Source organism: Denticeps clupeoides, chromosome 17, assembly GCF_900700375.1.
Source record: "Denticeps clupeoides chromosome 17, fDenClu1.1, whole genome shotgun sequence".
Taxonomy (NCBI): domain Eukaryota; kingdom Metazoa; phylum Chordata; class Actinopteri; order Clupeiformes; family Denticipitidae; genus Denticeps; species Denticeps clupeoides.
The window spans coordinates 88,672-114,130 of record NC_041723.1 but is presented as its reverse complement, the minus strand read 5'-3'; the positions used below and the strand labels follow the sequence as shown (position 1 = coordinate 114,130).

Here is a 25,459-nt window from a genome sequence, read left to right as displayed (position 1 = left end):
GGAACATGCCTTGGTATCCTCAACGACGTCAACATCCAAGTACTGCGCTCTGTGATGTTTTTTTTTGTCATGTCCACAAGTAAATTGTACCGAGAAATTTCACAGGAAGTCTTTTATCACTCGCATAATCCGATTTCTGATTAGCTCGACTAGGAAACGTCTAACAACGACTGAGACTACAGAAGTGGTCTCTAATAACAGTTGAACCTCTGCAAGAGACAGAAACCCCCCCAAGGGACAGAAAAGACAAACATCCAGCAATGCAAGATGCATAAAATTCTGCTGCGTCTAATTAGCTTGCGAGGAAACAAGACCCCCGGCTAATGAAATTAGCAAAAATAATTGTCTGCTCATTAAACGGTTTGTGTGCAATATTTCACAACAGGGCACCAAAAAGATGGCATGAAAGCAACACTGGAAGCTGCTGCTGGAACGTGAAAAAGGACCCAGACGTCTATCCTACAGTCGTTTGCAGAAGCAACCGGGCTTTGTGTGAAGTAACCACTGGCTGTGGACCCGTTACTGTGCGTTCCTCACCCCCATAGAGGCCGAGTGAGGACAGCTTTGTCACTCGCTATTAGACTAGATGATGAACCTCTGCCCCGGTGAGCATGTGGGTGTACAGGCAGAATATGAGTCCAGGTTCCCCCACGGATCCGATCGGGGATGAAAGCGGTGGCGGGTGGTCACGAAATGAGGGTTCACGTCTCAGTGATATCGATCCCCTTTCCCAGGACCCGAAGTGCTACGATGGGATCAGAGTAAATACATTTACCAACATGCACCTCGCGAAAGGAAAGCTCCCTCGGCGTGCCAACGTCCTTTAAGTATTTCGGTCCGTTCTCTGGTTCAAAATGTAAAAAGTTGTGTCTTAATAGACAACATGAGAAGAAATAATGATGCACAGCAAGAAATCTCCCTGAACATGTTAATGCCTCATAGTTCGAACATTGAAACGCTTCTGCTCTTCCGTCCCCTTCCAATGATCCAGGTCTGGAGGAAATGCTTATGGATGGTGAACGAGGGAGATCTTTGGGGATTTACATTCAATTTGAGTGACTTATAGACAACTGAGTAGAATTTGGTGTCCAGAAGATGCATCGAGCATAGTTACACCACACAGTGACACAGCGTCACACCAATCCGTTCCTGTTCCCTCTCATTTCATCTCTGCCATGGATGGATACATGAACAACATCTGCATATCTTGGCCCAAGCCATCAGGTCTATAGTACCTACCCTTTCCATTGTGGTAAATGGGTTTCACATGTTGTACATTTTTTCAACGAATGTTCGTTTTTGAACAAATTGTTAATTAGATTTTTAAATTCTCGTCAGATGTGAAGATGGATGGTGAGGAGGCTTCACACACACATTTTTACATTCCCTCTTAGTCTAGCACTTGTCTAGCTCAGTCTAGCAACTGTACTGGTCCCGAGGGGTCAGATTGGACATTTTTAGGCTCGATTACTGCTCTAAAATGAACGGGATACAGCTGGAGCATGGCTCTATCCCGTATACAATTATAATACAATTATAGGAAATTATTCACGAGAACCTCAGCACTTCATTACAGAGTTCCCACACTGCACCATCACACACACACACGCATCCTTCTACTAACACGTTTGTGGCTTCTATCTACCCCTGCAACAGGCCTTCAGCCAACGGACTCCATCCCTCTCTCTCTCTCTCTCTCTCTCTCTCGATCTCTCTCGGGAGCCTGCTGGCTCAGGAACAGGAGAGAAAGCGAATAATTACGAGTAAAAGTGGACGGAGACGGAGGGACGGGATATGGAGTCGGGAAGAGGTCTCTGTGCTCAGCAACTCTCGTTTAAAAAGGATTTTCTCTTATTTGGAGTTACTCAGCCCCCCCAAACGCTCGCTCTCTAATTGGCCCTTCGGTTTAATGTGATTAAGAAGACGGTTTAAGAACGAACGCTGAACTCATGCTAATTAACATGGAGCTGCTGTTTCCGCAGGGACCGGAGATGACACTGGTGATGGCAGCGAATCGTGCACAACACACACGCAACACACACGTACCACGCAACACACACAACACACACATACCACACAACACACTCATACCACGCAACACACACAACACACACGTACCACACAACACACACATACCACGCAACACACACATACCACACAACACACACATACCACGCAACACACTCATACCACGCAACACACACAACACACACATACCACGCAACACACTCATACCACGCAACACACACATACCACACAACACACACGTACCACGCAACACACTCATACCACGCAACACACACGTACCACGCAACACACACAAAACACACATACCACACAACACACTCATACCACGCAACACACACAACACACACGTACCACACAACACACACATACCACGCAACACACTCATACCACGCAACACACACAACACACACATACCACGCAACACACTCATACCACGCAACACACACATACCACACAACACACGTACCACGCAACACACTCATACCACGCAACACACACATACCACGCAACACACACGGATTGGACTGGATTGGATCGGCAACATATCCGATCCATTCTCTCAAAGTTTGCGAGCTGACTGAAGTCTCATTTCAGTCGGATGTGACATGTTTGGTCACATGACTTTTGATTCGGTTCAATGGAGACCTCAGATTCGTGACTGGGTAGACGTCGCATGACGAGCTGCATCGTACGTGAACGTCGCCACCATATTGCGATAGGCTCTGCTGTGGCGTGAAGCATATACATGTCTATGGAGAGAAGTGCATAAAAATGCCTCACTCTTGTGCTGCTTGGGGCTGTACAAACCGCTGTACGCTCCAAACCAGATCCCGGGGGATTACATTTCATAGGTAAGGCTGGACAATTGTTTTGAATATATTTGGCCATTATAAAATACCGTTTTATAAGTCTTAACCTTAGCTAAGCTAGGCTAAGCTAGCGAAGCTATGCATTCCTGTGCTCAAGTCAGCCTTATTGATCTCAATAATTGCAACACACTCATACCACGCAACACACTCAACACACACATACCACGCAACACACTCAACACACACAACACACACATACCACGCAACACACTCAACACACACAACACACACATACCACGCAACACACTCATACCACGCAACACACTCATACCACGCAACACACACGTACCACACAACACACACATAGAATGCAACACACACACACCGTCTTCAAACCGACAGCAGTGAAATGAGACCGAAGACAGACGATCGATAGGATGCTCCATCAATGCAGCCCATTGTGAGATAATCAGCCAAGGAACTGCCCCCTGGGGGGGCGCTCTCCCGTACCGAGCGTGCGCCTGTCTTCCCATCCAGTCGGCCACTTAGCATCAGTGACGTGCCACAGCGTCCCCACGCCTGCCCACAGAAAAGGGGCGGGTGGGGTGATCAGCTAATTAGCAGGGTCACATGACCGTTGGGCGTGTTTATCTGGAACTAATGACACATTTGTACTATTCACCAATCAGAACGTTGATTTTAACAATATCGATATCTGATCTATTGTGTTTTCCACCGGGAAATCGTTTTAAATTAAAGGTAAAAGGGCAAACAGGATTTAAATTACTGCTGTCAGGACATACAGAACGCCTTTCGGCCAACCGCAATCCCATGCCGGAACTGGGTGGCATAACTAATTAATGAATTTGTGTGAAATGCCAGAAACGGTATAAAATTAACCCCAAGCTGCCTCGGAAGCACGGCAGAGGTTTGTTAACATTTAGCCGAGGAGAAAGATGAAGAGCAGGGGCTGAAAAAGAGGGAGCGGGCGGGGCCATGCAGGAATGCAAATCTGCCCTGGGCAGAGGAGGACGCGGTGGGACAATTAGCACATGGACAGCACAGCTCTGACATCAGACACGTGGGGCATGTGGGGCAGTGGTGGTGGCCTGGCGGTTAAGGAGGCGGCCCCGTAATCAGTTCGAATCCGCCGAGGTGCCACCGTCCCCAAACGCTGCTCGCCAGGCGCCTGTCATGATGCCCACTTGTCAAGGGTTAAATACAGAGGACACGTTTCGTTGTGCGCACCGATTATCATTTCAGATGATGGACAGCTTCACACAGGTGAGCAACATCTCAAACATCACCTGCAGTGTGAGCCACTGAATGGCTGGCGGTCTGAGCCCGGAACTGGCACAGCGACGGTAAAAACCGCCACGTGGTGGAGTCGTTTTTAGGAAAGTGGGTGAGCGGGAGGTGAGGATCAGAAGCAGATGGCTGGCAGACGGAGTGGAGAGCTACAAGACCGGCAACTGCGGTCGACACTCAGCACTTTCACCAGGGGAACAGATGCCAGGTCACACACAAGTGCACACTGTGTGTGTGTGTGTGTGAGTGTGATCTTTCGAAACATCTACGGAATACTCGCCAAAGTCAAGCCCAGGTGCTCAGTGCAGAAGCTCCACCGTGATGGATCTGTCACAGTTCTCAGTTCTGTTCAGCAATTTACTTAAAGTGACAAAGTCCCGTATGTCAAACATTGATCAAAAATTCATTCATCGTTTATAGTCATGAAACAATGACATAATGTCTGTAGAGAAGCAGCAATACAATATTGTTCTTCATCTGTAGATCATTCATCATCCAACAGAGTTGTGAGAGACCGACACCCAGTTCTATTAGAACATCTCTACACATCAGTTACCGTTGGGAAGATGAAAACCATTCTGTATAGTTCTGTGTATACTTTATTCACATCATAATTGCCGTTTATTACAATATCATTCCACCACTTAACTGCACACTGACTGATTCAGGACAACGAAGCTGTGGTCACGTGATGAGAAACGATATTGATCCGAAGAGCATCAGAATACACATCACAGTGAGATCACCAGCTCACAATACTGTGAGAACCTAATTCCCTGCCGGGGAGGAGTGAAGTGAGGAGAAAAGCGTCTGAAAGGGTGTGAGCCGACAGCAAACAGAGCCTTCTGTCCCATTCACGTCCTGAAGCTTCAAAAAGGGACACGAATGCATGGATTTCACACAAACGTCTGCATTGTGCAATTAGAATAGGTCTTCTAAGTCAATAATTAGATTATGGTTTTAAAAATGGTGTGGAGGGACCTGGTCTTATCCTCCTCTGGAGGCCACCAGATGGTCGCTGAAGACCTTTTCGCAGTTTTCTTTTTCAGTCAGAGGTGGAGTATCGAAATGGCCAGGCCAGTTGCGATGAACATGTGACCAGAGGATGAGCTCCACAGATGACGTGGGACAGGATAAGGTCTCCAAACAGGTGTCAATACAGCAGAAAGCCGCACGATGAGAACATTGACCTCCAGATTAGCTCTAAACACCGTGGTCTCCACGCTGTCCACTGCTTCGGTGATCAGAATGTCTGATTGGCTGAGAAAGGCAGATTCTCCGGCCTCCTTTTCCTCGGTGCAATGAGAGCCCAGCGAGTCTGAAGGGACTCGTTTTTTGGGATGGCCTCTCGGTAGTGGCACCGCGGAGAAAGCGAGCCATCATCGGGGCGGAGCCGGCACGCCGCAGATCCATTGTCCTGCTCTTTAGTTCTCCGTGCTGTTATTTTGCATGGAGGCCATTGTGAGAATTAAATCGAATTTCCCGTCGTGAAGAGGAGCCCGGGAGCGAGACAGAAGCGGATTACGACTGCTGAATAACGGCCAAAACTGGCTACGGTGCACGCCGGTCGCAGGAAACGTCCAAAGCCGGTCACACGCAGTCAGGTGGGGTGGAAATCATTATCATCCGTCATATGAGCTCACGCGGTGGAGCGGCTTTCACCAACCCAACCGACTGACTGGTGGCTGTGCTGAGCTGGAAAAGTTTGTGAATGTCGTGCTGATAGACCCATAATTCAGCTTGGTGGCACCTGACATCACCTGACGTCTCTCTGTGGGACGGAACCATGACGGTCTGAAACCAACTAAAACACACAAATCACGTCCAGTGGGTCCCGGATCAAAACAGGTCCGAAGCCGTGACCTGGAGAGTGTGTCACACGGCATTTACATTTTACATTTACAGTATTTACCAGACGCCCTTATCCAGAGAGACTTACAATCAGTAGTTACAGGGACAGTCCCCCCTGGAGACACTCAGGGTTACGTGTCCTGCTCAGGGACACAATGGTAGTAAGTGGGGTTTGAACCTGGGTCTTCTCGTTTATAGGTGAGTGTGTTACCCGCTAGGCTACTACCACCCTGCACCACCACAAGAACGGCAGCAGCACACACACACTCACTCCACTCACCAGCACTCGCTGTCGGGGGAACAGAGCGGTGGCGCCCCAGAGCCTGGAGCTCAATCACGGAGCAGAAGAAGCTCCTCGAGCCCGGCCTCAAGTCGGGACGAGGGACGTGGCGAGGGACGCGGCGAGGGACGACGCGAGGGACACAGGTTCACAGCTGAAGGGACGGAACTCTCTCTTTCTGCGGCATTAACACAGCTAATAGGATCACAAGTGTCCATCTGTCCCTGAGTGCAGCTACCCTAAAAATACACTCCTACAAACACTAATGCCACACACACACACACACACACAAACACCGCCTCTGTACCCAACGCACTGTGAACTTAATATCACAAAGCACACGTCTGCGTTGTACATGCAGTACAATGTTAATCAATACAATATTAACTAATCAACTCACAAAACAAACATATTCACACACAAACCGACCCTGCATGTTCAAGAAAAGTGGGAGACCAGAGAGAAGCCAGGACGGAATGTGTGTGTCTGTGTGTGTTGTACTGGTGTCTGTATAAATGATGTCCAGTGAGAGTTATAAACCAAGCTGACTGAAATCCTCTGGCCTCACACACACACACACACACACACACACACACACACAGGTTTTAGGTTTGCCTTAGAGATCTCTGTAACAAGCTTTGTAACAAATGATTAATCGAATGCAAGACTATTAAGTTTTTAAATACGTGGCACACATCATGACATCACTGACCCTATTCAGACACACACGCGCACACACACACACACACACAGCTGTCAACAGCCAGATGAATAATTCAGCAAGAAGCATATCACACCGTATGAAACGAAGCAGGAAAATCTGCATTCTTATTCACCACAAGCAACAAGATGCTGAAAAAGAGTCAACAGCTGCTGACCACACACACACACACACACACACACAACCAGATTCCAGCCCAAATTCAGTCCATTCATCAGCTGAAGTCACAAACATCATTCAGAAGGAATGATATTAAATATGAATTAAAATATGACATGACCTCTACTGGTCATATGAAAGATTCGTCTTAACTGGGATTTAAGGAGAAAACAAGCACATACACACACACACACACACATACACACCGACGCTATCAGCCTGACAAGCCACTGCGGTTGATGTACGATCCAATCACATAGCTCGTTCACAGCACCGCGAGAGCAGGGGGTGGAGCAGAACGGGGCCGAATGACTCGGGAAAACGCCCCCGACTCCTTATCAATGAGAAACGACCATTACATCTGACGGAGACGTCCACAACTCACAGTCCCACGTGTCCCCGTCTCTCTGGGGTATTGAAATGAATCGTAATCGAAATTAATCGCATAATTGCTTGGTGATTTTCTGGAGGCGTTACATAAAAATTCTAGTTAAAAAGTAGGCGGCCTGATGTGAGTACGGCGCCGCTCCGGGTGGGAATTCGGCCAAAATGAATGTCCTCTCAACGCCATTCGTGTTTTTGCCTGGTCCAGGCGTCTTAACTCTCGTCTCACTGATGTATTTGAGAACACCATGTGAAGTCACATAGTGTGACTTCAAATCGAATTGTGTGACCAGTGCAGGTTGACATCTTGTGTGTATACAAGATGATGCGTAGCTCCCCTGAATTACTTATTCATTCCCATCGTCATTGCAGCAGACACAGTTTATTAAGGACAGAATCTGCTCACCTTTGATAGGCTAATTTGTGACAAGAACCATAAAAACATTACATTTACATATCCAGCATTTACCAGATGCCCTTATCCAGAGAGACTTACAGTCAGTAGTTACAGGGACAGTCCCCCCCTGGAGACACTCAGGGTTAAGTGTCCTACTAAGGGACATGATGGTAGTAAGTGGGATTTGAACCTGGGTCTTCTGGTTCATAAAAAGAAATGACGTGTCCTACCAAAGTCAAATCAAATTGGGTGGTAGTAGCCTAATGGGGTGACACACTCGCCTGTGAACCAGAAGACCCGGGTTCAAATCCCAATTACTACACCATTCTGTCCCTGAGCAAGACACTTAACCCTGAGTGTCCCCAGGGGGGGACTGTCCCTGTAACTACTGACTGTAAGTCGCTCTGGATAAGAGCGTCTGACAAATGCTGTAAATGTAAATGTAAATTTTTGGATTCACCCCATATGGGGTTTATGGGGTGAAACTAAAACTTAACAGGTTGTCACGGCTTCCGCTCACCTTCCAGGTCACGAGAGGGCACCAGGGCGACCTCGCCAACCTGGAAGGACTACCTGCCCATGACAACAGCCAGTATAAAATGGCGATGAAGAGCAAGAACAACCGCTAATTCATTCATCAAACTTATTCACGTTTGCTGTGAAGCGTTTTTTGGATTGCCGACCATGCTCTGGATTACCCTTCTGCCTCTTGTTGGCCGCCTTTTCCGTCCCCTACTAATGATTACTAGTGGGGAAGGGGACAGACCCATAATCAGAAGGTTGCCCATTCAAATTCCGAGCTTCCTCTTGACATGTACACATGGTGCAATCGTTGGATATTAAGACGTTTGTGGGATATTTGTGCACGTATGTATTTTGACAGGGAGTCACATTCCAGCCCCCGTCATAAAGAAACTTTGGAGTGCAGAAGATTCAGCAGGAGACTTCAGGGTGAACTTGTGTTCTACAGCAACAATCTTTTTCAAAGTTCACACAAAACCGATGATGTGTTGCTCTGTATTACCCCATTTAGGAAACAGCAGAGTCCTCTTCACCATGCGAGACCAAACACACACACACACACAAATAAATTCTGAGATCTGACCACACCAGTCCAATATCTCCAGCACACTCACATGTCTGCCTGGGCCAGGTGAAGTTTTAGATGTGCCTGATCAATAGCGCAGACCTGCAGCGTCATCACCTGCTTCCACAGCTCTTCACGGGGCAGCAGCGTTTCTCTTTCTTACACACACACACACATGCACGTGCATCTCCATCCATGTGAACACACAGAAGCAACATGCTGTGCTCAGGCTTTATAAAACAAGGCCATGGCCAGTTCCCCAGCATCACCATGACGACAGAGGCCTTTAGTAGGATGGGGAGGAGGGAGAGAGTTGAACAGGAAAGAGACATAAAGAGGGACGCAAGAAAAGAACTGACCAAAGAGAGGCGCGAGAGATATCACACAACCGGCAACAGTGCGTTTACAACCTATTATTATTAACTACGTACAGTCACAATTTTGACATGATCTGTTTTTCTGCCTTACTTTCCATGAAACACTGGACCGGCGCATTTTTGTTGCACACCGGTCACCCTGGACAAGCAGAGGAGAAATTTTGTTGTGTATTCAACAACACAACGTGGTCCAAATAATTGAACAAAAGAACAACAATCTGTAAACTGTCATACATCTGTATTTTTCGAGTCCTAGAACCGGCCAGTTACCAGCCAATCAAAAAAGGAAAAGGCCTGCACAACAGCCAATCAGAAAATAGCAGCACTCTATCTGGGCAGAACGCAACACAACAACCAATGAAAAGGAATCTGGAAATTCCTCACGTTATTCTGCTTACTTGTGATGAAAACAATGATGCTTCACTTCAGGCACAGAGTAAGTAGATGATGATGATGATGATGCCAAAAGATTGCACACCTATCCTTGGCCAGTTTGGCCCATTCCTCTTTGCAGCCCCTCTCGAGCATCATCAAGTTGGATGGGAAGTGTCGGTGCACAGCCGCTTTAAGATAATACGATTTAATCGAATTCTAAACATAGTTTGTACAGTTAATACCACCGAAAAGTCCAATAAAAGCAACTAGTGCTGTCTGTGTTGGATTTATGACTAGTACTTTTTTACATTAAGTAATCAAAAATACATTCTAAATCAAGTAATTTCTTTTACTTTCACTTGAGCGACTTTTTTAAATCCAATTTTTTCAGTACTTTTTCCACCTGTACTTGGACCTCATGCAGACATAGGCTGTGGATCTAGGATCTAGGTGTTGTTCTTGGTGTTGTTTTAGGTGATCCAGTTGTTGTCCGTAGAGGACATTCAATTTCAGTTTTTTTTTTTTTGTAATAGCAAGTTCTTTTTCGAAATAGTTTCTTATCTCAAGAAGACAATACGAAAAAAAACAATTCACATTCACCATTTCACACAAATCCAATGTTTTCGACTTTACTGAAAGCAGCAGATATCTAGATATCTGCGTTCTAAAAACTGTAGCAACAGAGAAGATACTGTCATTCACCGATTCATTCCTTTCGAAGTTTGCAGCATGCTTTTATGACTCTGAGAAAATGAAAAAAGAAGTTTGAGCTGATAAAGATTGCATTCGGAAAGGCAACTGAAGCAGTTATGTACTTAACAAAAAGTGGAGACCTGGCCTCCACAGTCACCGGACCTGAACTCAATTCAAATGGTTTGGGGTGAGCTGGACCCCAAAAAGTGCTAAACACCTCTGGGAACTCCTTCAAGACTGTTGGAGAAGCATTTCAGTTGACGACCTCTTGAAGCTCATGGAGAGAATGCCAAGAGTGTGCAAAGCAGGAATCAGAGCAAAGAAACTAGAATATAAAACATGTTTTCACTTATTTCACATTTTTTTGTTAAGTACAGAACTCCACACGTGTTCATTCATAGTTTTGATGCCTTCAGTGAGAATCTACCAACGTAAATGGTCATGAAAATAAAGAAAACACGTTGAATGAGGTGTCTCCAGACTTTTGGCCTGTACTGTACATCTGTGAGTTTGACAACGCTATTTTTGCTTGAGTGAAAACCTGATTACAGCAGTATCAAATGCTTTTATCCATGAGATACTGTAAGTAGCAAGTTCCCAGTTTTCCGGGTTTTCCCAACCACTGTTGACGGCACCAACTCTTCCCATATGTCAGATCGTAGATCTCGGCTTGTGTTACCTTCAGTGCCCAACAGGATTTTGTTAATGTGAAAGATCAATAAGTCAACTGATATGCTGGGAAAAAAAAGTTAAATAACAAAAGTGAAAACCCGACATGCACTAAATTACACATTGTTAAGTTAGTTCTGAAAAACATTTACATTTATGGCATTTATCAGACGCCCTTATCCAGAGCAACTTACAATCAGCAGTTACAGGGACAGTCCCCCCCTGGAGCAATTTAGGGTTAAGTGTCTTGCTCAGGGACACAATTGGGATTTGAACCTGGGTCTTCGGGTTCATAGGCGAGTGTGTTACCCACTAGGCTACTACCACCCCAAAAACATACTTTACCTTTCTTTTTTCCATAAATGTGCTTATGCTGATTTTGAAAAGAAATGAGGGGTCGGCAACGTCACACCCCAACATGTGATATATCATTTTAAGGCTACAGTTGTCTTCTCTAAGACAGAACCCGACTAGGAAGTAGCCTAGATTTAAGCAAAAATTGTTCAGTAAAGTACCACAAAGTTAATTACTGGGTCTCATTTTATTCACATGCTACACAGCTTGCTGAAAGTGTTTAAATCTAAAATGAATTCCGCAGAAATACATCCGCTCAGATCAGTTACCTGTAGTAGTTAGGGTACAGGGCCACCCAATGTTAACTGACCAGATGTATTTCTCTAGTTCTCTAGTTCACAGATACGAAAACCCAGATGACCTCATGGGGCCAATCATGACACCATGAAGAAGTATAAATGGAGCGAACCACTGTTGGACCAAAAAGGTGATTGATGCAGACTTCATGATACCATGTCAATATGATACCATTTCATTGACACCGAAGCCTGTAAATCTTCTGTCGGTGCCAGCGGGTCGTCTGAGAGACCCGTACGTATCAAGTGCGGCTTTTCTAGCATATTACAAGTGTTTGCCTTTTTTTCTTTCTGCTTGTAGTCAAATTTGCAATTGTTTTAATGCAGGAAACAAAGTCAACAGGTCCTAGAATTAATTTGTCCTACATTTCAAGGCAAGAAAACCAACTCAGTCTAACCTATCGTCATATTCCGTTTCTTCATATTAGTTATATTTATCTTTAGCTAGGAAGGGTTTCTGGTTGCCTTCACCAGATTCCTGTGCTAAAAATTTTTTTGGGTCAGTCAATTTTTTATAGATCAAGTAACCAGCAGTGCCAACTCCAACCGTTGCACCTAAACTTATCATTACATTTTGAGAAACTAATTTTCCAATTTATTTTAATGCATTCATATTTTTTGTCATTCCTAAAATTGAATGAGGAACAAATATCTTTAAATAACTTAGCAATTAAACAAAAACCTAAATTAAGTACACAAGATTTTATCCTTCAACATTCTGGCCATATAAAAAACATGTTCTTGAAAACGTTAAATCTCTTTAAAAATAGGTATCAGAACACATATGGGTTGAAGATGGTCTCCTAGTCACCAGATTTACACAATCTTCTTTTATAACGTGTCAAAACATTTGCTCATGTACTGCTGCTGTCCGTTGGGTCAGTCTTGTTTGGTTTTTAAGTCGCACCTTCATTAGAAGATTAAAAGAATAAATAAGTTGAGTAGCAGTAAATGGCAATTGCAGTTGCGTATCCCAAAGCAGCAAGTTTTCCACCAAGAACGTACATACGCTATACTTCAGTTTTAACTACTTTAGACATTATGTGTTTTGTAAGTTTTGCCGCTTAAATAACTAGCCGTTTGACAATTTTTTTTAAACTTTTTTATTATTTTCTTTTTACTCATAAGACAATTTGTTTTCGTAGACATGACATATCACTATATAACTGTGGTTTTCCATGACACCTGCACGTTATGTATTGACAGAAGGCGTGTTTGAAGGAATCGTAAAATATGTAATAAAATAAAGTAAAGATTCGTTTAAACAATGCAATACAGAACAGATTTTCTAGCGGTGGTATAAATTTTGTCACAGATGGTTTGAAGATGGTCTCCTGGTCACCCACTTTCACACCAACTTCTTTAATAACGTGTCAAAAAATAATCGTTAAAATAACGTTTCATGTCTTATTACCATTATCATGGGTGTCATCTTTCTTTTTGCCTTCTGTAGCATCACTAGCTTGGGAAGAAATCATGTCATCTTGACTGGTGTTAGGTCTTTTAAACGCATCTTCAACAGAAGATCCCAAAATGAATGAAAGAACTGTGTAGCCATAAATGCAAACCGCAGTTGGAACTCCCAAAGCAACAAGTTTTCCACTAAGATTTGGTATATGAATCATTCTAACTATTTTTTTTATGTTTCTTGTAGTTGTATGTATTCTGCTTAAATAGCTAAGTGTGAGACATAATTTATTAAAATTTTTCAGTAATTCTTTTTTATTCTTTTTTTATTCTTTTTAACTCTTGTATTTGAAAACCTCATGTGACCATGCAGAAAATGTATGGCATGCATCTTCATGCAATGATATTGATGCATTTAATAATCACACGGTCACGGAACGAAATGTGTCCTATGTATTTAACCCAGCACCCTGAGTGAGCAGTGGCCACCAGGACAGGCGCCCGGGGAGCAGTGTGTGGGGACGGTGCTTTGCTCAGTGGCACCTCGGTGGATCGGGATTCAAACCAGCAACCTTCTGATTACGGGGCCGCTTCCTTAACTGCTAGTCCACCGCTGCCCCAAGTAGGAGTAAGTAGCATTACTTGTACTTCAATTCCTCTGATCGGCACATTTATACAAATCCTGAATACATAAAAAATGCAACATGCACTTAGTTTTATTTGTTTCTTTCATTAAGAAAAAAAAAAGTGACATTAAGAATAACTGAATGTTAAGAAAAACTGAAAAAATGTGACGCTTGTACAATCGTCACATTTTTCTATATCAGGGACATTACAGAGTTTAGATTGTTTAGGCGTGACCATATTCAGTTACAGATTAATTATGCAATTAATAATGAAGCTCTACTTCATTATCAGATTGGTGTCAAAGGTATCAGAACACGGAGGACTGAAGAGAGACTCCTGGTTCACTCAAATGTCTTTTTTTCTTGTTTGTTTCCTCCTGTAGCATCATGGGAAGCAGTCATGTCATCTTTACTGCTGCTGTTCTTCGGGTCAATATTGTTAGATTTCTTAGACAATATTGCATCGATGCAGTGCAGAACATAATCGATTACATCGATTATAATGACATTGCTTGATGTTATAAAAATTCTTATTAAAAAGTAGTGCCGGTAGTGACTGTGGCGGACTGATCTACAGGGTACACCTGGCGACCGTGACGTAATTTCACGTGACCAATAGAATCAAAGTTTTCTTTCTACCGCTTCGAAACACTCAAACGAAGTGGAAATGGAGGAAAAGCTGATCTTTGAGTCTCCATAGATATATAGCACGACATTACCACCCTCTTATCAGAAATAAAAAAAACATGCATATTTCTTGCACTGAGCCCCGCGAGGCGTGCAGCGTTGCTGCGTTCGGCGTGAAAGCAGCTTTCGGTTTTCTTCAATGGGCAGAAAGTCACCTGAAGCCACAGATGTCTGAACCAGACTTGCATCGTCAGGGGAGAGTAGAATGATCACAGACTGTTTTTCCGCTCGTTGTAGTTTGCTGTGTAAAAACAAGACTTTTGTGGGACTATTTAGAGACCCTGGATGTTGCTTGCGACGTGAATACGTGAATGTACGTCCACGATCTCTAAATAATCCCATCAGAGTCTTGTTTTCACACCTCTAATATACATGCATGGTGTTAAATCTACGTACAGAAGTGGAAATTACGTTTACTTGCAAGTGCAAGGTATTTAATTTAATCCTGAATACATTGATGATGCGACAACTTCTTTCATAAAGAGACAAAAAAAATCTAATCAAATGTTTACAGCTAAATTACTATGTGGGCAAGCATGGTCACGTACTTCTTCAAGACAAGCCTACCACTTCATCACTTCTTATGATCTTCTGGTCGATCTTGTCAGGTTCTGTAGCATCACTAGCTTTGGAAGAAATCATGTCATCTTGACTGGTGTTAGGTCTTTTAAACGCATCTTCAACAGAAGATCCCAAAATGAATGAAAGAACTGTGTAGCCATAAATGCAAACCGCAGTTGGAACTCCCACAGCAACAAGTTTTCCACTAAGTTTTGGTATATGAATCATTCTAACTATTTTTTTTATTATGTTTCTTGTAGTTGTATGTATTCTGCTTAAATAGCTAAGTGTGAGACATAATTTATTAAAATTTTTCAGTAATTCTTTTTTATTCTTTTTTTATTCTTTTTAACTCTTGTATTTGAAAACCTCATGTGACCATGCAGAAAATGTATGGCATGTCATCTTTACTGCTGCTGTTCTTCGGGTCAATATTGTTAGATTTCTTTTTCAGGCAGACATTTATTACAATTTTCGCTAAGATGGATTGAATATGTGCTAAATGAATCATTTTAAATATTTTGGAAATTATGTTATTTGTAATGTATGTAGGCTGCTTAAACTGACATTTTAGTTTTTTTTTTTTTTAAGAATTTATTTGGAAGCTGACTGTGGTCACCTGACCTTTTTTACGCATGACATGATACTCACAATTTGCATAAAGTTGCAGTTTTATTTGTAGACGTGACCAGAGATCTATAGCACGACATTGGCGTCTTAGCAGAAATGAAAAAGAAACATGCATGCAAATAGCAACCACAACTAGAAGCCAAAATTCCAGGGGAAATTTTGATGGGTCTGTCCGGGCATTGGTCACAGCTGCGGGCATGGGATTTGTAAAATGGGGCTTCTTTACTGTGGTAAGTTTTATTTTACAAATCCGTTGTTTCTTTACGTTTGACGGTCTTCGCGTGGCGGTCTTTAATGTTCTTTAATGTTGTTTTTTGCCATTCTCAGCACAATAATAAATGGTCTGTCTTCCTGACAGACCCAAATATATAAACTTTTTTCGCGCATTTACACTTTTTTGTTTTCCCAAGTTTGTGCATGATCCGTAAGTCCGACAGATGTAAACCATACGTCAAATCGTCGGCCTTGGCGAGATCTACGAGACGACATCAATATCTTCTTTGTATGTCAAACCGTCTGGACGCAAACTCCAAAAAAGTCCAATTTTGGGCTAGAATAATAAACGCGTTCCGAAAACGCTTTTTGGCTAATTGCGCGCGGACCGTAAATCCGGCCGAGCCGAGCCATACGTCAAACCGTGCGTAACGACAAGCCGCACGATTTGATATGAGAGTCGTGTGTGTGCTGTGAAGCGTTTCATCGCAAATTCTTGGAAACCAGATTTTTTCACACTTTTAATGTTTTGGACGCGATTTGTGGCCCTCCTGTAATCCCCAAAGAAGCAACCAATATGTCATTGTGTGTGGAGAGGTCAGGCCTTCGGCCTGACCTCTCCGTTTTTTTTGTGCGTCTCACGGCCTTAGCGTGGCAGCCACAAATGCGAGACATGGCCTTTTTGGCCTTCTTCCCTATTTCTCATGTTTTCCTGACCACTGTTGGCGGTAGCAACACATCCAATATGTCAGATCGTGTGTCGAGGCGAGGCCTTCGGCCTCGCCTCGACACCCGTGTCTCTAGCTTTTACGGCTGGTCACAGGGAGCTGAAAACCTCTTCCTCTGCGCAACAGTAAACCGCACTTTTTACGCTTTGAAGCCGATTTGTGGGCGGGCCGTGCGACCTACCAAAACAAAAAATATATCATCGTGTGCGGAGTGGTCAGGCCTTCGGCCTGACCACTCCGTTGTTTCTGTGCGTTTCACGGTCTTACCGTGGCGGCCTTGGACGTAAGACGTGTCCTTTTATTGCCTTTTTCCCAGTTTTCCGGCTTTTTCCGGGTTTTCCAAACCCCCGTTGGTGCCACCGACTCGTCCCATACGTCGGATCGTAAGACTCGGCGAGGCCTTCGGCCCCGCCTCGATTTTCGGGTCGCTAGCTTCAACGGTTAGCCTCAGGGAGCCAAAAACGGGTTCCCGGCACGATGGTAAACGGTACTTTTTACACGTTTTAACCCGATTTGTGGCCGGGCCGTACGACCTACCAAAACAAAAAATATATCATCGTGTGCGGAGTGGTCAGGCCTTCGGCCTGACCACTCCGTTGTTTCTTTACGTTTGACGGTCTTCGCGTGGCGGTCTTTAACGTGAGACATGTTCTTTTTTGCCATTCATAGCACAATAATAAATGGTCTGTCTTCCTGACAGACCCAATAACAAAAAATAGCAACCACAGTTGCATAGACCTACACCATAAAGTTTCCAACTAATATTTGGTATGTGAATAATTTGAACTATTTTGGAAATTATGTTATTTTTAATGTATGTAGGCTGCTTACATAGCTAACTGTTCTGTTATTCTTAAGCATTTCTTGTAAGCTGACTAGGGTTACCTTTGGCATGAAGTGTAAGTTTCCTGGTCACCACCTTCACCCCAACTTCTTTAATAAAGAGACAAAAAAAATTAATCAAATGTTTACAGCTAAATGTGGGCATGTACTTCAAGACAAGCCTACCACTAGCACCACATCACCACCCATGATCATCTTGCTTTTTGCCTCCTGTAGCATCATGAGCTTGGGAAGCAATCATGTCATTTTTACTGATGCTATCCATCTGGTTAATGTTAGGATCTTTAGAAAAAAGAGATAAGTAGTGTGTAAAAGAGGCGTAGCCAGAAAGGCCAACCAGAGCTATGTATCCCAAAGCGAAACGTTTGGTTTTTAAATAGCTAACTGACATTTTTTATTCAAGAACTGTTGCATATAAAAACATCACGTGACCATGTCGAAAATGTATGGCATGCATCATGAGGCATCGATATTGATGCATTGATAATCGTAATCAAATCGAATCGTGAGACCAGTGAAAGTTCACACCTCTAACTGACAGGACGGGGGTTAAACCTGCACATACTACAATGTAAATGTACTTAATTTAAGTAGCAGCATTACTCCTACGGTACTTCCTCTGATCGCACATTTATACATGAATGATGCAACATGCACTACGGCGGAAACTGAGCCAGGGAAATGTGCCCCGTGAAATCTTTTGCTTTATTTGTTTCTTTCATTAACGAAGCGTGCAGTCGTTTGTAGAGACGTGCAAATGTCACATTTTTCTGTAGGAGTGACATTACAGGGTTTGAGATTGTTTAGGCGTGACCGCATGTAATTACAGAGCTGTCCTCAAGAACGATCGTCCAAGTGTGCAATTAATAACGAAGTTCTGCTGCAATTGAAAATTAACTTTGAGTCCTAAATTGAAAATGAATATTTTTTTTTGGAGCATGTAAGAGAAAAGGAGATAAAGGGGGACGTGGTGTCACTCACTCCCTCATCCAACCCAGTCTCAGCGCCATCTGTCAAGACTGTGTGGACATCTGGGTCCAAAATTTGGTTTTGAAAGTGAATGCCCCAGTCAGATAAGTGGTTTCTGGCTGACTAGTTTATGCCACTTTGTGTCTGATGATTAACAAACTTTCCAGCAGTTACAGCAGTCTTAATGTCATCTTTGACCTCGGAATCTCTGAATTGTGTGTGTTGCTTACCGGGGTGGACAGAAAACAATGAGAGAGAATGAGCTGGGGACTGAGGGACTGAAAACAATAGGTATTATCTGCTCCAAAATGAGACCCATTCAGAAAGTGATCACAGTGTGCAACTGACTGCAGCAGAAGGACTCAAACAAAGGTGAGCATAATAATCGATATCTTCTTCCCTCACACACACACACATTTCTGCATATAACGTGTCATTTGAATAAGTGGCTGTAGACATGGCGGAGAACCATTTAGTGCTCAGTGTTCCTTAGAGCTGAAGATAAATACTGAAAACCAATCATCAATATGCTGATATGCCTATGATACTGGATATCTAATCTGTCTTTAACAGCCTCCCTCTGAATAACCCCAGCTGATGAGCGTTTCCTGTGGCAGGTGGAAAGAAAGGTAGCGGTAATTCAGACTCCTCTTCCTGTGATACGCTCATGCTCACTGAATAAATGAACATCAGAGCTGTAAGCGGTAAAGCAGCAAGAGAATAACCGTCATGAAGCTCAACGGCTGAAAGCACATAAAAAGCATGATAAAAGTGAGTAGCAGAATGGCTGCAGCACACTGTCAGGAACCAGCATGGCGGCTCCATTGCTCTGGTGCTGTTGACGTGTGTATGAGGCTTCAGTTGCCTCTGCCAGCTGGAACGGAGTGCTGCACACATGCGGTTTGTGGGAGATTAGGACGGAGATCTGGTAAACGCCCACCGGCTGCCCCATCACAGCCACATTCCAGGAGCCTTATAGGCAACGTTTGTGGAAAGTTTTACAGGTCAATGAACTGGTATGATTGTCTAAAAGCAAACTGCATGCTGGAATAAGACATTCTTCATTCAATCTGATACTCCGGTATGTAACCCACTCATAGTCTGGAAACTCATGATCAACCATCATTCTCTCAAACTGTGCACTATTATCAGTCCCGCATGTTCACCTAAAGGTCCCCTATCATGTCACTTTGTGAGATGATTTAACGTTAATACAAGTTCCCCGAGCCTGTCTACGGTCCTGCGGTGGCTAGAAATGGCGGTTGGTGTAAAGAGTGTTTTGGTCGTTCTGCTTCACCATTCAGAGAGTGGCAGCTCAGACGGTCGGATCTGGAATTTGTCCCCTTATGACGTCATAGGGGGAAAGGTTACCTCCCATCTCTCATGCATTTTCCACCCAGAGAGTTTCATACCCCTCCTCTAAAACATGATCTCCACCAACCATCATGGCTTCCAAACGTGTGAAGCATCGCAGTCGCTCAGTGTTTGGATGTAAAAATGAGCACAAATGTAATTTTTATTTCCATCACGCGAGACTCTGAAGAACCAGTTCGTTCAGACAGGCACGACTTCCTGTCTGCGCCAAACATTGTGGTTGGTGAATGGCGTTGATTACAGGCAGTGCAGAATTATTAGGCAAATGAGTCTTTTGTCCACATAATCCTCTTCATGCATGTTGTCTTACTCCAAGCTGTATAGGCTCGAAAGCCTACTACCAGTTAAGCATATTAGGTGATGTGCATCTCTGTAATGAGAAGGGGTGTGGTCTAATGACATCAACATCCTATATCAGGTGTGCATAATTATTAGGCAACTTCCTTTCCTTTGGCAAAATGGGTCAAAAGAAGGACTTGACAGGTTCAGAAAAGTCAAAAATAGTGAGATATCTTGCAGAGGGATGCAGCACTCTTAAAATTGCAAAGCTTCTGAAGCGTGATCATCGAACAATCAAGCGTTTCATTCAAAATAGTCAACATGGTCGCAAGAAGCGTGTGGAAAAACCAAGGCGCAAAATAACTGCCCATGAACTGAGAAAAGTCAAGCATGCAGCTGCCAAGATGCCACTTGCCACCAGTTTGGCCATATTTCAGAGCTGCTACATCACTGGAGTGCCCAAAAGCACAAGGTGTGCAATACTCAGAGACATGGCCAAGGTAAGAAAGGCTGAACACAAGTTGAAACGTCAAGACTGGGCCAAGAAATATCTCAGGACTGATTTTTCTAAGGTTTTGTGGACTGATGAAATGAGAGTGAGTCTTGATGGGCAAGATGGATGGGCCCGTGGCTGGCTTGGTAAAGGGCAGAGAGCTCCAGTCCGACTCAGACGCCAGCAAGATGGAGGTGGAGTACTGGTTTGGGCTGGTATCATCAAAGATGAGCTTGTGGGGCCTTTTCGGGTTGAGGATGGAGTCAAGCTCAACTCCCAGTCCTACTGCCAGTTTCTGGAAGACACCTTCTTCAAGCAGTGGTCTGCATCCTTCAAAAAAAACATGATTTTCATGCAGGACAATGCTCCATCACACGCGTCCAAGTACTCCACAGCGTGACTGGCAAGAAAGGGTATAAAAGAAGAAAAACTAATGACATGGCCTCCTTGTTCACCTGATCTGAACCCCATTGAGAACCTGTGGTCCATCATCAAATGTGAGATTTACAAGGAGGGAAAACAGTACACCTCTCTGAACAGTGTCTGGGAGGCTGTGGTTGCTGCTGCACGCAATGTTGATGGTGAACAGATCAAAACACTGACAGAATCCATGGATGGCAGGCTTTTGAGTGTCCTTGCAAAGAAAGGTGGCTATATTGGTCGCTGATTTGTTTTTGTTTTGTTTTTGAATGTCAGAAATGTATATTTGTGAATGTGGAGATGTTATATTGGTTTCACTGGTAAAACTAAATAATTGAAATGGGTATATATATTTTTTTTGTTAAGTTGCCTAATAATTATGCACAGTAATAGTCACCTGCACACACAGATATCCCCCTAAAATAGCTAAAAATAAAAACAAACTGAAAACTACTTCCAAAAACATTCAGCTTTGATATTAATGAGTTTTTTGGGTTCATTGAGAACATGGTTGTTGTTCAATAATAAAATTATTCCTCAAAAATACAACTTGCCTAATAATTCTGCACTCCCTGTACGTGATTTCTGCAAATGCCCAGTTGCTGTAATAGGCCGTTCTCCTCCTCGTCTCGCCTCTCTCCTCCTCATTAGCATTTAAACCTACAGACACGTGTATATGATATATATTTTTGGGGTTACTCAACAATCATTTAATGAATGGATGCATGATTCCACAATAAATTTGTTGACTATGAGACATGCAAAGTCACTCAGAGCACTGAGGCAGTTGATTAGCTTTTTCTCAGGGTCAGTACATGTAACTACAAATCAATCAGAGCCACAACACATTGAAATGTGTGTTACATGTTCATATGGAATCGGTTTGTGGAGATTTTAGTTTCTTCAGGGCACAGACCCCTGTGTGGTTGGGGTGAGGATATTGCACGTTGCATGCAGGACTGGACGATATAAGTATACAACCAGTTGCTAAAATTGTTTCAAATTGTGTTCTACCATTTATTTTGTGCCATTTCAAGGTGCAGAACAAGTCCAGCATGCATTGCGCGTCAGTTTGCAGTTAGGGGTGCCAGTTGTAGATTCATCCACCGTCTTGAAGAAGGCATGTTGAGATGATAGGCTTTGGGGGAAACAGCGATTTACATTAGAGTAAAAAGCAAGACTGCTAGCTTTTGTTTGCATGGTGTCTGTGCTGTTAAATAAAGATTTATTTCACTTGGGTGTCTTGATTACTCCTCCTGACACCTGGCACTACAGTATTGTTAATGATATGGACTACTGGCAACTGATGGACATTTTAAAGTAAAGTTGAAGTGATTGGCACTTGTGATACACAGCAGCACAGCACACAGTGAAATTTGTCCTCTGCATTTAACTATCACCCTTAGTGAGCAAATGGTGAGGGAATTGGTAGTAGCCTAGTGGGTAACAAACTCGCCTATGAACCAGAAGACCCAGGTTCAAACCCCACTTACTACCATTGTGTCCCTGAGCAAGACACTTAACCCTAAGTTGCTCCAGGGGGACTGTCCCTGAAACTACTGATTGTAAGTCGCTCTGGATAAGGGCGTCTGATAAATGCTGTAAATGTAAATGTAAAATGAGCAGTAGGCAGCCATGACAGGCGCCCGGGGAGCAGTGTGTGGGGACTGTGGCACCTCAGTGGCACCTCAGTGGCACCTTGGCGGATCAGGATTCGAACCGGCAACCTTCTGATTACAGGGCCGCTTCCTTAACCGCTGCGCCACCGCTGCCCTCTTTTTACACCAGAGGCAGTAAAACGTGCAGGTGTCCGCCTCATCCACACACCAAGGACGAATGCAATGTGACAAAAATCTGGCATAATTAATTTACTTTTCACTACCTGACTCCTACGTCCCACATCAAAAATCGCCGTTTACATCATTATTGTGAGGGGGAGACCCGTAGAGACTGAATCAGTGTCCATATCTGAGAGTGTGGGCAAATCGCAATCTAGTAAGAGCTTGATCTGAATATTAATGCTGTTATCCAAACGCTTAATGCCTTGAGTGAAAAGCTCGACAGATCTGATTGCGGGTATGATTGTCTCTGCGAGGGGTGTAATCACACACTTACCTCAAGCTGATTCAGACCAAAAATTTGGACACACCTTCTCATTCAATGTGTTTTCTTTATTTTCATGACATTTACATTTACATTTACAGCATTTATCAGACGCCCTTATCCAGAGCGACTTACAATCAGTATTTACAGGGACAGTCCCCCTGGAGCAACTTAGAGTTAAGTGTCTTGCTCAGGGACACAATGGTAGTAAGTGGGATTCGAACCCGGGTCTTCTGGTTCATAGGCGAGTGTGTTACCCACTAGGCTACAACCACCCTACCATTTACATTTACAGCATTTACCAGACGCCCTTATCCAGAGCGACTTACAATCAGTAGTTTCAGGGACAGTCCCCTCCTAGAGACACTCAGAGTTAAGTGTCTTAAGTGTCTAGCGGGAAACACTCTCGCTTATGAACCAGAAGACCCAGGTTCAAATCCCACTTACTACCATCATGTCCCTGAGCAGGACATTTAAACCTGGTGCTACATGTTACATTTGAACAATTAGACAAGGTTACATACTGACATAAAGTGTACGTGTGCAACACCGACAAACTGGGCTACATAAGGTGCAAACATGGGACACAGGCAGTGCAAGAATAACATTTAACCAAAAACATTCAGTCAGTGCTAAACTAGAGCTGTTACAGAGTCTGGCAGTGAGGGCCCAGATGCTTCGGTACCTTTTTCCAGATGGTAGGATGGTGAAGGGTGCATGTGAGGGGTGTGATGTGTCCAATGCGGTACAGTTCCCAAACCAGACTGTGATGCAGTTGGTCAGAATGCTCTCAATGGTCCCTCTATAGAAGGTGGCGAGGATTGGTGGTGGGAGATGGGTTTTCTTCATCCTCCGTCAACACCAACAGCCTGTGTTGAGATTCCAGGAGAGGTTCTTCTCTAGATAAAAACACTGAGGAACTTTAATTTCCACACAAGAACCGTCGATGTTCAGTGGAGTGGTTCCTCTGTCTTCAATCATCTCCTCTGTTTTGTCCATGTTCAGAAATAGATAGTTGACCTTACACCAGTCTGTCAGTCGTTGCATCGTTCTTGCTGATTAGACCCACCACGGGCACACAGTTGTGGGTCAGCATGGTGAACAGCATTGGACTGAGCACAGAGCCCTGAGGAACTCCAGGGCCAGTGTGGTGGTGCTGGAGATGCTTTGCCCGATCCGGACAGACTGAGGTCTCTCAGTCAGGAAGTCCAAGATCCATTTGCAGAGGGAGGTGTTCAGAGTGCAGCTTGAACCCAACATATCCGATCCAGCAGATCAGATACTGGCAAATACCATTATTTTTTAAGGAACAGGAAATCAGATGACATTGCCATAGTTTTAATCCAAAATGTAAATAAATAGAAATAATCCACAAGAAGAAACTGAATGCCCATTGGCTGGGTGTGATTAGTAGCCTAGTGGGTTCCTGTGTTCCTGTCACTACTGATTCAACCCTTTCCTACCCAAAGCATGCCCTATGCACAGCAAACTGGGGAAAAGTAGGAGTGAGCCTGAGTCGTTTTGTAGTGGTTGCCTTGGAAACTGGGACGGAACAGGACAACAGAAGGAAAAAGGAGCCACCCAGAGCCATGAACAACCCTTAGAGGTACGTGTGTACGTGTGTGTGTGCGTGTGTGTGTGTGTGTGTGAGAGAGAGAGAGAGAGAGAGAGAGAGAGACAAGGATGAGATCTCTTGGCCAGTTGGAGCTCTTTTATTTTCTCCCGAAAAAGCAATGATGTCTCTCCCTCTCTAACAGGGAAAAAGAGAGTAAAAAGGATGAACTCTTCATCTACATCATTACCAAATGAAACGTTGAGTCAAAGGAACAATGAGACGGCTGATCGGCACTAAGTGAGGAGGAGAATAAGACCGCATGCAGACTTGACTGTGAATGGCCCTCCATTAAAGACCTGCAGATTAGGCTCTGGATTCATGCATGGAGAGGCACACATTACTACGCTTGAGTATTTGCAGTTATTTTACCATATTGGCTTGCAGGAAAAGATTACAGGTTTCGAAAGAGAATATAGATTTCAGATCGAATCTGTCATGCAAGTTACCTTCAGCGGTGGGAAAGGCTGAATTTTAGCTGAATGCTGAACAGCTACTGGGGTGGAGGGAGAGAAACATATCTTCCGCTGCCTACTGAATCACATAAGGAGAAAATAAAGAAAACTGGTGGAAGATGGAAAAAAATACTTGTGGAGCCGTATGTAAGCTCCCCAAGCAGAAAATTGCCCAGTATCGGACTGAATAATGGGCCATGTTCTAATCCCATGAAGGACAAGAAATGCACCATTCAAGATTCATCCCAGATCTGATGAGCTGCAGATGGGA

At 43.9% G+C, this 25,459-nt stretch overlaps 1 protein-coding gene across 1 annotated transcript in view; it reads right to left on the bottom strand.

Moving 5' to 3' along the window:
* The window catches only part of shank3a (SH3 and multiple ankyrin repeat domains 3a), a 116,657-nt gene extending 110,212 nt beyond the window's left edge, over positions 1 to 6,445 (bottom strand). Inside the window, exon 1 of the mRNA XM_028958753.1 lies at positions 6,277 to 6,445. The gene's annotated coding sequence lies outside the window, so the exon portion shown is untranslated. The remainder of the gene's footprint in view (positions 1 to 6,276) is intronic.
* Positions 6,446 to 25,459: the final 19,014 nt, after the last annotated feature.